Source organism: Nelumbo nucifera, chromosome 6 (assembly GCF_055504915.1).
Source record: "Nelumbo nucifera cultivar China Antique chromosome 6, China Antique-T2T, whole genome shotgun sequence".
In the NCBI taxonomy this organism is placed as follows: Eukaryota; Viridiplantae; Streptophyta; class Magnoliopsida; order Proteales; family Nelumbonaceae; genus Nelumbo; species Nelumbo nucifera.
This window is the reverse complement of record NC_142654.1, coordinates 22,937,238-22,949,754: the sequence shown is the minus strand read 5'-3', so window position 1 is coordinate 22,949,754 and position 12,517 is coordinate 22,937,238. Positions and strand designations below refer to the sequence as shown.

The 12,517-nt window shown below is 39.3% G+C and overlaps 2 non-coding genes across 2 annotated transcripts; both read left to right on the top strand.

Moving 5' to 3' along the window:
- The first annotated feature begins 7,557 nt into the window (after window positions 1-7,557).
- TRNAL-AAG (transfer RNA leucine (anticodon AAG)) lies at window positions 7,558-7,638 on the top strand. The gene has a single exon. It is a non-coding gene; the product is annotated as a tRNA-Leu (tRNA).
- A 208-nt stretch (window positions 7,639-7,846) lies between these two features.
- TRNAL-AAG (transfer RNA leucine (anticodon AAG)) lies at window positions 7,847-7,927 on the top strand. Its single transcript has one exon. It is a non-coding gene; the product is annotated as a tRNA-Leu (tRNA).
- The last annotated feature ends 4,590 nt before the right edge of the window (window positions 7,928-12,517 follow it).

Sequence of the window (12,517 nt, the reverse complement as noted above, 5' to 3'; positions counted from 1 at the left end):
ATATAGTCATCGACGGCCTTCTTCTAGGCATCCTCGATGCCCTGAGAAAAGATCTCTATCCTCTCCCTAATATCCTCTCGAAGGTATTCGACCTGATGCTACAAGTCCAGCCTCAGGTCCGCCATATGCTTCACCACCACTCCCATGGCCTCGGTGTCTCTCTGAGACCTCGCCAGCCTGGCCTGTGCAGTGCGAGAAGACGCTTCAACAGCCCGAGAAGCCGCCTCGGCAGCGCGGGAAGCCTCTTTGGTAGCTCGTGCCCGCCTCGAGCTCCTTTCCGCTTGAGCCGCTAAGGCATGGATGGAGAAGTTCACCTACCAAAAGGAAAAATAACGAGTGTTCAAAAGAGCAATAGCAAGAAAGGTAATGACAAGGAGCCCGACAAGAAGTCACTGACTTACCACCATGACATGAGAGGCAGCACGCCCGGCTACATGGTTCAAAGGAAGCTCAGTCCACACCGCGACCTCCTCAGGGTAAACGGCCTTTCTACTTTTTTGAAGAGCGTGGTTCGACGACAACACGCTTCTGAACTCGCCTTGGCCTCCCGAGCCTGAAGGCCCAACTCGCGTATACGCAGGCTTAGTGTAAGCAAGAGCCCCCGTATAAGCAGCCTCGGTGTAAGGGGCCCCTGCCGCTTCTTGTACTGGAGGGGCCAGCTCGGGCTCCCTGGGCGGATCCACTGACAGGTAGCCCAGTACCTCGGGCTCCGCATCTTGGGGCAGTTCGACACGAGTCCGTTTGGCGACTCGCTTCCTCCTCTTCATGACATGAAACAGGTTCCCACCATGAGTCTTCTCTGCGTCCATCGCACCTGCAAAAAGAGCTCGGCATCAGGAAAACAAAAGAACGGAAAGCAAAACAAAAGGCAAGCCTCTGAGCAAGGAACCTACCCGAACTCAGGCCGGCCTCGATGAGCTTGACCTCCGTCAGATAATGGTGGCATTTTAGCCCAAGCCGTGCCCATTCCCGGAGGCCCTTCGTCGTCTCCCTATCAAGCGTAACACCGACATCGGGGGTAGCCATCCCCCACCCGGTTTAGAACGGCCACCCCATTGCACTTCGCACCCCGAAGTAGTCCCGTTTCCACGCCGAGACCTTGTTGGGAAGATCGTGTAAAAGCTTGAACCCCGGGCGAGGAGACAGGTAGTACACCCGCCTACGCCCGGGAAGGGGACCCGCTTGCTTCTTAAGCATTAGAATGGAAGAAAAGATCTCCAGGTCTAAAGGCAAGATCTGTTCGCAAAAGAGGGAGATAGTCCCCACCAAGTTACGAATAGAATTCGGGTGAAGCTGGCCGACTGTAACGCCGAAGTGGTTCATAACCTCGACGATAAAGGGGTGGAAAGGTAAGCGCAACCCAGCGACGAGCTGCTCCCGGAATATCACGATCTCATCGGGGCCGTGTTCCCAAGGGAAGTCGCCCGAGGGTATAAAGTAAGTGTACTCCCTAGGCAAGTTGAAATGGGCGATAAGGGAGTAAAGCCCCTCAGGCGTCATGGTCGAGGGCCCAAACTTGTCTAACGTCCGACCTCGACGGGAGGAGGACACCAAACTACCCGAGCTGACTCGGCCTACGGGTTCGAACTCTTCCTCGAGCTCGAGCTCTACCTTGGGTTCACTAAGGCTGTCGGGGGATGCAGCTCGATTCGTAGAACCTGCATCTGACCCCCTCGAAGAACTGTCTAAGTTGTCCGAGCTAGACATCGGGAGGAAAAGGATACCATGAAGAAAGTAGACTCACCCGGAAAAAAGCAAACGGACTATAGAAACTTGGACGCGAGCTCAAGAAGCAAAACGCAGGAGAATGGCAATGAAAAGCGGCTGGGGTCCACCACTATTTATACCCACAGTAACCGAAAATTGACGGTTTTGATCGAGGCAAATCCAACGGCCCACGATCGCGCTGAACGCACGTCTCCTAAGACCCAGTCACGTCTTTTGAAACTGAAGGAGCGTCGGCGCACGTCTCCCTGCATTAAAGGCGGCAGCGGCGCGTTTTTCAAATTTGAAATAACGCCCGTTGTCACGTCTCCCAGCGGCGCATTTTTTAATTTTTGAAATAAACGCGCGTTGTCACGTCTTTCAGCATTTATAGACGGATTGGTGCGTTTCCTGACTTTTTGGCGCTCGAGAAACCCGGAAAACTCCTGGCGAGCGCGCACTTCGCGCTATCAGTCAAACCAGTTCGAAGTATGGGTCAAATCCACCCGCCACCTCGCAAACTCCCCGTGCCAGGGCAAGCCCCTTAGCGCAAGGAATGAGGGGCAATTGATGAAGGAAGATTTGGCTTGACCTCATAACCACTCAACACATGGCAGAGGCAACAGCTCGGCACGACAGTACGCCCCAGGCATGAGCTCCAAAAGGAGGAACCAGCGGTCCGAGCTCCCCAAAAGGAACTCGAACTCTCCCTTTGACCCTGAGCCTTACAAGGAGCGCAAAGGGCAACAACCCGAACTGGCCCGCCACAGGGCAGTTCGGGCCACACCTCTATCCGAACTCAAGACTTCACCTCGCACACCTCTCCAGCACTTCCTCTCCAAGTCGCCGAACTGAACAACCGTACCGTACCTGACACCAAAGGAGTCTGTATCCTGAGGCGGCGCACCTGACTGACTTAGGATCTGACGCTTGACAGCCGCACTTCAACGGCCACCTGCCACCGCCACCTCCAGTTACAGAGACGGCTCCGACAAAGAGAGCAGTGGTGGTTCTGCCCCAGTAGAGGTGATGACACCCGAATTGGCAGAAGTGCAGAGGTAATGATACCCGACCTGACAGGAGCTTGGGAGTGAGTGCGCGAAGTGGTTATAAAAGGCCCCCTTCCCCCCAAGAAGAGAGGTATGTGATAACTTTGCGCCATTTGGTTTTTTATCTTGCCTTGAGAAAATACTAACTTGAGCTTCGGAGCACTCTCACCGGGTCCTTCCCCGGAGATTACGCACTTTCTCCTCCATTTCAGGCACTTTTTGCTCCTGCCAGAGGTAAGATCGTTGACAGCTAGGACCGGCCGGATTGCGCACCATCAATAACTATTAATAAAACTTAGTAAAAATTAAAATACATTTATCTTATAATAGTTAATAAAAATTAAGAAATTTAATTTCCTTAAAACGCTTATTAAAATCATTTCAATTCTACTTAAAAATCAAACTTAATAAACACTAATAAAAATAAGAAATTTAAATACCAAAAAAATATTAGTTGATAGTTTTAATAATATTCTGATTTAAAATCTATTGGACATAACAAACATGGGCTTGATATATTGCATAGAACATGTATCCTAATGTGTAGACCTTTACTATGCATAATGCAGATACTACATAAGAGACTTATATAAAATAGAAGAAATTATATAATAATAAAAATTTAAAATCCATTTAGATTCCATTTTAGAAAACTTGGATTGGACTTAGACCGGCTCAGGTCAAATGGGAATATCTTAAGGCTCCTTGTAGTTGTTTTGACCCAATCTCAAATTACCCTATAGCATGAGGCACGCCCTGTATATGTAACATGTACAATTGTGTATTTACAATGCAACGGACTACAGGTGCAACTTGAGCAAGCCCAATCTAAGCTTGAACTTACCCGGCCCACATTCTTGCATGGGCTGGGCTTCAATTTTTGGTCATCGGTCTGGACCTGAGCCAACCTAGGCTTTTCTATTTTTAGTGTTGGGCTTGGCACTATCCTCTAGTAGGAGGTAGCTCTACCTTGAATTAACCCTACTAATCCAAGCCTAGCCCAACTATATACAAGCAACTTTTTAGTGACCTTACCCAACTTAAACCTAATGTGCATACATGATAAATAGGCACACACAACTTTTTAGTGCATTGAACCTAATAAGCCCAGTTGAGCCCAATTGACCAATCCAAACTCGACCTAAGCTTGGATCCAACCCGAGTATGTATGTCAATTTTTAGTTCAAGCTAGGGTTTGATTAGAAAGGTTGTGCTTGAGCACATGCCCAATTAGGGCTTAAGTCTTAGGTCCAATATTTAGACAAGGCTTTTCTATTTGTGTGTTGGTCTCAAAGTTAGCTTCTAGGTAGCTCTAGCTCGGGCTTAAACCTTAGCCTAACCCAAGCTCAACCCAACTATACACATGCAACTTTTTAGTGAATTGAACATAATAGGTCCACTTGAGCTCAATTGACCAACCGAAGCTCAACTTGGGCTTGGACACAACTCGAGTATGGCAATTTTCAATTTAGGCTAGGCTTGGGTTGGAAAGATTGCGCTTGACCTCAAGCTCAATTTGCACTCAGGGCCTTAGGTCCAATATTTAGGGTTTAGGCCTGAGTTGACCTTAAACCCAATTAGCTCAATTTCCACCCACCTGCACCCCTATAAGGGACAAAACTCCTATCTACTTTTGGTGCATGGTACTATGCATTTCATTAAATGGGTGAGGCTAAACCATTTACTATACAAGTTATCAAAGTTTTTTTAAAATTCATTTAAAAAATAAAAGATAATAATAGTTAAAAGTAATTTTATTATTTTAGGACCAAAAGCAAATGACTATTTATAGGAAGCTGAACTAGATGGAGAGAAGAGATGAAATCTATATATAAATTTCCTTTAAAACCACAATAAAGATAGTATTTAAAAAAAAAAAAAAGAAACTCAATTAGATATTGATATATGAATAAAACTACACTTGGACCGACTATACATCACCCAAAAACTAATGCTTGACTTGGGCTTAGACAGACTTCAATTAGTTTGACTGGGAATATGTCACGTGCTCCTTCTTCAATTTCAAGTAACAAAGCCCGTGCATCCAATAGATCCCGACGACTAGTAAAAGCTAACAATTTGCAACTTTACCTAATAGCTTAAGATTTTAGTTTGAATGATTCCTTGAAAAATACACATAATAATACTAACAATTTCCAATCTCATTTAACAGTTTAAGCTTTTGGGTTGAACGATTCTACGAAAAATAAAATACAGAAGAAAAATAGTAATAATAATGAGTACAATGTGAAAGAAAGAAGAAGGGAGAATAATATGACTCGGCATATGCCTCTCAAAGGCCCAGATTTCGCTACCACCACCCATAACAATGACAAAAGAGGGCATCTCCTCCACCACCTCAATGCTCTTTTTTTTTTTTTCTCTCTTCACGATTTCACCTTATAAACACAGGTGATAAAGAGTTGACAACAGAAAGGAAAGCTCTGGGCTCCCTCCAATAAGCCAAAGCAGCCAGCTGCCAAGGATATCCATGGTATAACCCTCCAGCATATGCCATTGTTGCCTTGGCTTATTCCATCCTTTGGAGAACACACAGAAAGGGCTTACTATAAAGCTTGTAACGCAGCCCCCAGCACAATCCAGAAGCAGCAGAAAAGAAAAGAAATGGCGCGGCGAGACGATCAGGTTATAGGCGAACCAGTTGTAGGGTGTCCCTCCTTTGGCAGGCTATGGCGATGGGAGAGTCTGATGCTTTATCTGCATTTGCTGCTTCCAGCTTTACCCGCCAAAGGAGAGTTGCCCTCTGACTGTTTCAGCTTAAATGTTGTTGTTTCCTATCTATAGCTTATATTAATGCCCAAACGCTATGGAAACTAAAAAGGTTTGTGATGAACTAAAAGCTGTGATCATTTACTTTACTTACTGCTGCTTTGCTTTCTTCTTTTCTTTCTTAATTTGGTGCCATTTCAAGCTCATACATAGTTTCTACAAATTATTATATTTACAAGCTTATCAACCTCTATGAAAATCGCCATTGTGATGCATTTCCTTTCTACAGTTATCTTTCCAAATTTTACAGGAGAAGAACCAAAACATGTAAACTAGTGTATATATTAAGGATGATTATTTTTCTCTGATTTAAAATGGGTAGTTGAAATTTTTCAACAATCTTGGTGGATTTAGTACTGTATTAAAATTGCCCCTGGAGTTTAATTTCTTCCAACACTTATGGGCATTAATTTATTAAAACCCACGTTAATTATATTTTGCATTTACCTAACCAGTAATCACCAAGAACTCTTTAAGCGTCTATACATTAAATTAACATGCTTTGTTTTGACAAAATAATTAGTGTCTCAAGGGTTGGGGGTGTGTAAGGCTATTAGCCTGTGAAAGGATTATGAATGTACAGACTTCAGACTTGGGTTGACACTTGGCAGAGTCTACCCATGGACTGGGCCTTGGACTGTAACACTTTTGGCCCAGCTTCCAGATGAACCCATTACTCTTGAAGACTGACAGATTAGTGTTAGGACTAACATTAAGCAAACCCATGTCCATGTTATAATCCTCAGCTCATTGTGATAATTGTATTCCTGATTAGAGCCAAGCCCAGTAGCTTGAGATATGTCAAATGGGTCTTTTGATCTGTGAATTGTGATGAATACAATAGGACTCATGTTTCTTTGGGCTTTCTTTCTCTCTCTCTCTCAGAAGTGTCAGGTGTCGGTTTGTCTTTTTGAGTAGGGGGATGCCAATAACCAGCTGGTTTGCGTATTCCATTTACTGTGCCGCTGTATTCTGTTTACACTGTTGACATACATAAACTGAGGCCGGCTGCAGACTGGAGATTGGATGCTTGGGCCCATTGACAAAGGGGACAAATCAAATTGGGAATTGGGAAACGACAATGTAAGATTAGTCAGGTTGTGACCCAATTTCTTTCATGCAATTGAAATAAGTCCTTTTTTTCACCAAAAAATAAATAAATAAATAAATATTTCTCTCTCATGGAGTATTAGAGAATGGCAGAATGCAATGCATTATAATAAGATGAGTGAGCTGTGTCCAAATACCTTTGCATATATAATATGGTCATGCTTAATAAGCCATGGTCAGATTTGATTGGTTTTAGTATGTTGTAATATCTGTATCCAAATATTGCAATCACCACGTGATCTGGGTCACATGCTAGATTCATGGGTGCAAATCGGGCTGGGTTATATCCGGTTGAGGTCTAGCTTAATCCCACCTGAGTTGCTGAACCCCAACCCCATGAGTCTATGATTTTGGGTTTGGTTGGCTTTGGATTGGGTTTGGGCTGGCCTGATTTTTTTTTTTTTTTTTTTTTCTGCTTCTCAAGTATTCTTATTTCCTACTTAAAAATTGGTATATTGTTGTTATACTCTATATATTTGTATTTGTATTCCTTCTAAATTGAGCCTAAACAAACTCCAACTTCAACCCGTTCCAACTCGAAAATGTTGAATAAAATTCATATTTTTCACTCTCAATTTCCTACTAATGTAGTATGTAATACCGAAAAAAATGCCCATTTAAGAGGGCTGAAGCACAGTGGCTTCTGGCTTTCCATGAATGTGGCATATAGCCATATACAGACATATCATAAGTTATGTTTGGTGAAAAATCTGGAGATCGAAATCGGTTTGTCAATCAGCTAGTTGAAGAGCTGTCCCCTTTAGCCACTTTGAAGTGACTTGCCAACGTTATCTGACTTCTTGGGCTTTTAACCAAGTCGGTTATCATAAAATATAGTTTATGTTATTTATGCAGCAAAACCAGCTTAGCTATCAAATTATTTCGAGAAAACGCATTATCAGTTGTTGAGATGGCCGAGTTGGTCTAAGGCGCCAGATTAAGGTTCTGGTTCGAAAGGGCGTGGGTTCAAGTGCCACTCTTAACATTAGTTTTGTCTAATTTTTGAGATTATTCAACGTTAATTTGTCCTAAACCAAAACCACCCATTTGATTTTGCAGGCTTGAAATCTTACAGCTTTACATCAAATCTCGCCCGCAACGCTGCCGTGCTGCCCTATAATATTATTTTAGTGTCTAATTCATTTCAGGTATTATTCTTAATGATTAATACCTGTCCTTTCACAGCATTGAATGTTGAGATGGCCGAGTTGGTCTAAGGCGCCAGATTAAGGTTCTGGTCCGAAAGGGCGTGGGTTCAAATCCCACTCTCAACATTAATAAATAAAAGCATGCTCTATTTTACAATTTTACTAAAATCCCACTCTCAACATTAATAATGAGTTTATTATGTATTGTGGAAGATATTAGAGATTAATAGCATGGTTTTCAAAACCATACCAAACTGGATGGTTGGACTGAAAAAACCGATAACCAGTCAGCCCCTGGGTCCGGTTATACTATAAATCAGTAAGTCATTAAAACCCATTGAAAAAGTTAGAAAAGCGTTGACCTGGGCAGCAGTTCGCAGGTTATCATTTTTATTTTCATTGATTTAAATAAAATAAAAAACAAAAAATAAAATGAGCCACATATCCCTGATCCCAAATCTTATGAATGTTTAGGGCTAGAACTCCCATTTTCGTTCTAACCCTTCCCTCTTCTCAGCCATCACACCCAACCGAACACCTGCGGCAGCCATGACCTACAGCGACCGATGGTGATTCACGGCGATCGGCAATGGCGGTGAGCTTCATCAACGGTGGCCAGCTTTGATTTTGTAGCACTTCCAGGCTCCAGCAATAACAGGTCCGGTGACCGACTTGCAACGACGACCGATAATTTTGCAGTAGCAGGCGATTTTGCAGTGGTGGGTGGGGTTTCTAGCGGCAACAATAGTTGCAGCAGCGCACTTGTAGTGGCAATCACCTGTGACCAAGCCCGAGCCCACCGTCACCACCATTACCGGCAATGAAACCGTGAAGGACCTGAAGGTATAAAATGCTTACTTCTTTGAAATTTTTTGTGAGTTTAATTGATTCTTTGAATTTTTTGCTTAATTCTTTGTTTAATTAATCTTGCTTAATTAGTTTTTCTAAATTCTTTGCTTAATTAATTATAGAGATTCACATACTCACATTGGCTTAATTAATTTTGCTTTATTAATTTTTTTTTCAATTCCTTGCTTATTTGCTATGTGAATGATGATGTTGATCAGATGAGTCAAAGAATGATGAAATCTCTTTTGTTTTTTGGATTTTTTATTTTCTGCAAACATATGGTTTTTGTATTTTCTACAAGCAACTTTCTGCAAACTCAATATGGTAAAATTGCTGAAAGTTTTGCTTAATTTTCAAATGTAGATTTTCTGCTTAAAGTTTTGCTTAATTTTCATATGCAGATTTTGCTTAACTTTTTCTGTTTTATTTTTCTATTTTTTCTGTATTTATTTGCACTTTTTTGTTTTATTTTCTATTTTTTTCTGAATTTATTTGCACGTTTTTGTTTTATTTTTCTGTTTTTATTTCTGTATTTATTTGCACTTTTCTGTTATTTTTCTCTAATTATTTTCACTTTTCTGTTTTATTTTTCTGTATTTACCTCTATTTATTTGCAATTTTCTATTTTTTCTGTATTTATTTGCAGTTTCCTGTGTTTTTTCTATTTTTTACAATTGTCTGTGTTTTTATGTAGATTTTTGGATTTTTTTTGTATTTTCTGCACATGCATGAGTATGACTAAACACATCCTAATTTTTCTTTATTTTTTGGTGTTATTTATTTATTTTTTAAAATGTTTCTGTACTTTTTTTGTATTTTCTATTTGTTATGTACTTTGTTATTTTTGTATTTAGATAATTTTATTTTTCTGTATTTTTTTATTTTTTTGTGTTTTTTCTATATTTTTTATAATTTTTCTGTATTTTATTTTTATATTTTCTATGTGTTTTGTACTGTATTATTTTTGTATTTAGATAGTTTTATTTTCTGTATTTTTCTGTTTTTATTTAATTTTATGCTATTTTTTATTATTTATAAATATATTTTTAATTTTTAATTTATTTATGACATCACGGATCGAACCGTTCGACCTGAACGGTTGAACTGCTTAACCAAAAACCAGTCCCTTGACCGGTTCTGTTTCCGGTTCGTTTTTAAAAACCTTGATTAGTAGTGATAAGTACGGTTCTACCTGCATGTGAAAGTGTATTCTTCTTCCAACTTGAAAGTTTCATTGTGAATCAATCCACCAAGTAATTCTATCAACAATTTTAGTTCTACCCATAAAGAGAGTGCCACCCAATAGGGGTGAACATTATTCGGTTAAAACTGAAAAATCGAACCGAAAATTTTGGTTTCAGTTTTTGGTTATTTTGGTTCGGTTTTTCGGTTTCAGTTTTAGAAATTCAGTTAATCGGAAAAACCGAATTAACCAAACTTTATTATCTATAATATATATTAATATATAATACATATATAATATGTAAAATATATTATATTGTATTATATTATGTATTAAAATATGTAATTTATTATATACATTGTATAATATATTTTTAATATATAATATATATTATATATTAAAATATACACTATAATATATATTAAAATATATATAGTGTTGAAATTCGGTATTAACCAAAATAACCGAAAACTAAACCAAAATTTTTGGCTTCGGTTTGGTTTTTTACCGAATAAACCGTTTGCTCACCCCTACCACCCAGATATCTTTGTGTGCGCTTCATTAGTAAGACGCCAAATTGGTTGCAATCCAATCCTGTATTCTTCTATGCATGGTTTTTAAAACCGAATCGGACAACAAACCGGTTAAGGGTCTGGTTCCCGGGTTGAACGGTTCGACCATTTGAAACGAACAAATGGCCCATTCTAACAAAAAAATTAAAAACTGGCCAAACCGTTAAACTGTTTGACCACCCAGGTCAGCGGTTTGCTAACCAAATCAACGGTTTTTAGAGAAATAACAGTTCTGGAGTAAAACGGAAACAATCACCTAATTGGTTCCCGGTTTTTCTAGTCCGACCATCCAGTCTGGTCTGGTTTTGAAAACCATGCTTCTATGAGTATTGGTGCTGAAGAAGATATATGATTTATTAAAATTGATCTCTTGTATAGACCAAATACAAAATGTGTGTAGGACATCAAGAATGCGAGTGACCAAAGTGTGACTATGGCTTTGTTTGGCTCATCTTTCTGCATAGTCTATCGGCTATTTACAAGCCCGGCAAACCATGATTCGGTTTTTTCCCGTTTGGTTTGCGATAGATCTAGCTGCCAAAAGCCGATGTGCCAAAAAGATGTGAAAAGCCCAAAATGGGTGATTTTCAGGAAGCTCCAAATGGAGCTTTTGTGTTTTTTCTATTCGCCTTCGTGCGGAAAGACATGCCTTAACCAAATAGGCTTCAGGCTGCTTAGATCTTAAGGCAAAAGTTCAATGCGTCTTTTGACTGTCAAAGTTACTAGAAGATCTTCCCCAAAAGACTTGCCAAGCGTCCCCTATATCTCCCAAAAATTAGAAGATCATTTGCAAACATAAGGCTTAATTTGGAATGCTCAATTTGGAAGGAGTACAAATACAAATATGTACAATACAAATACATAAAAAATAATACAAAATGTAAGGTTTTGCACTCTACAAATTTGTATTTATACTCTTTCCAAACTGAGCCTAAGGCTCCATTTAGAAGGAATACAAATACAAAACCTTGTATTTTATATTATTTTATATCTATTTGTACAGTACATATTTATATTTGTATTCCTTCCAAACTAGACTAAGGTGCAAAAACAAAATATTAATTTTACCCTTAGACTTTTTTTCTATTTTTTTTCTAAAAAATTGATATTAAAACTTCTAGCCTTGTATTTTTTTTGGAATAAAAAACTTTAGGCCTATGCCATTTCCACATTTTCTACTCGTTTCAAGAGGTCAGGTTATCATTAGCAAAGGAAAACAGTTCAATCCATCAATTAAGTGGTTATAAATTATATATAGGAAATATTTATAAAGTAATTTAAGTAAATTTAAGGAATGTTTAATTAAATGAGCCTTTTCTATTTACAATAGGATCCATTTGGATGGCAGGTACCATCTCACCCTAGTCAATTTCTGCAACAGGGCCTTTCACATGCAAAAAGCTAGAAAAGACAAAGAGGTGGACCTTTTAGAATCTCATCCTCCTCTTAATCATTATTGCCTTTTGCCCGTAGGAAGGGTTCCGGGTCCCCATTTCAATCCATTTCTCTGCTTAAACAATCAACCAATTTGTATTCTTCTGTAACTTCAGGGTCCACATTCTCTTACCAAGTATTTGCTTTGTGGTTGTCTTGTGTTTCATAATGCAAAAGCACAATTTTGCATTCTCGGATGTAATAGGAAACCCTTCTCCTTTTACTGACTTAAGCATAACATCATGGTGATCCAATCGATTCAAAAACGGAATCACTTTGACCATTGATTTTTTGGCCAAATGGTTTGATCATTTGATCTGAATGGTCAGTCCATAATAATTTTAAAATTAAAAAATAAAAATTACTCAAAAATCAGATGAAATACAAACAAAACTTCAAACCAAACGCCCTTCACTATACTAAGAAGCAAGGTTTAAAAAAACTGTCATTGACAATTTGACATGGATGGTTGGATCATTTGACCTGAAAACTGGCCAAACTACAGATTCTGTTTTAATCCCAAATTGTTATTTTCTCAAAAACGGTTGAATTCATCAACGACCCTCTAACCTAAACAGTATACTTTATTTTAATTACTTTTTAAATTTATTAAAACATAATAGGATTATTCATTCGGATCAAACAGTCGAATTTAAGGTTTAAATATAGATACGCGTA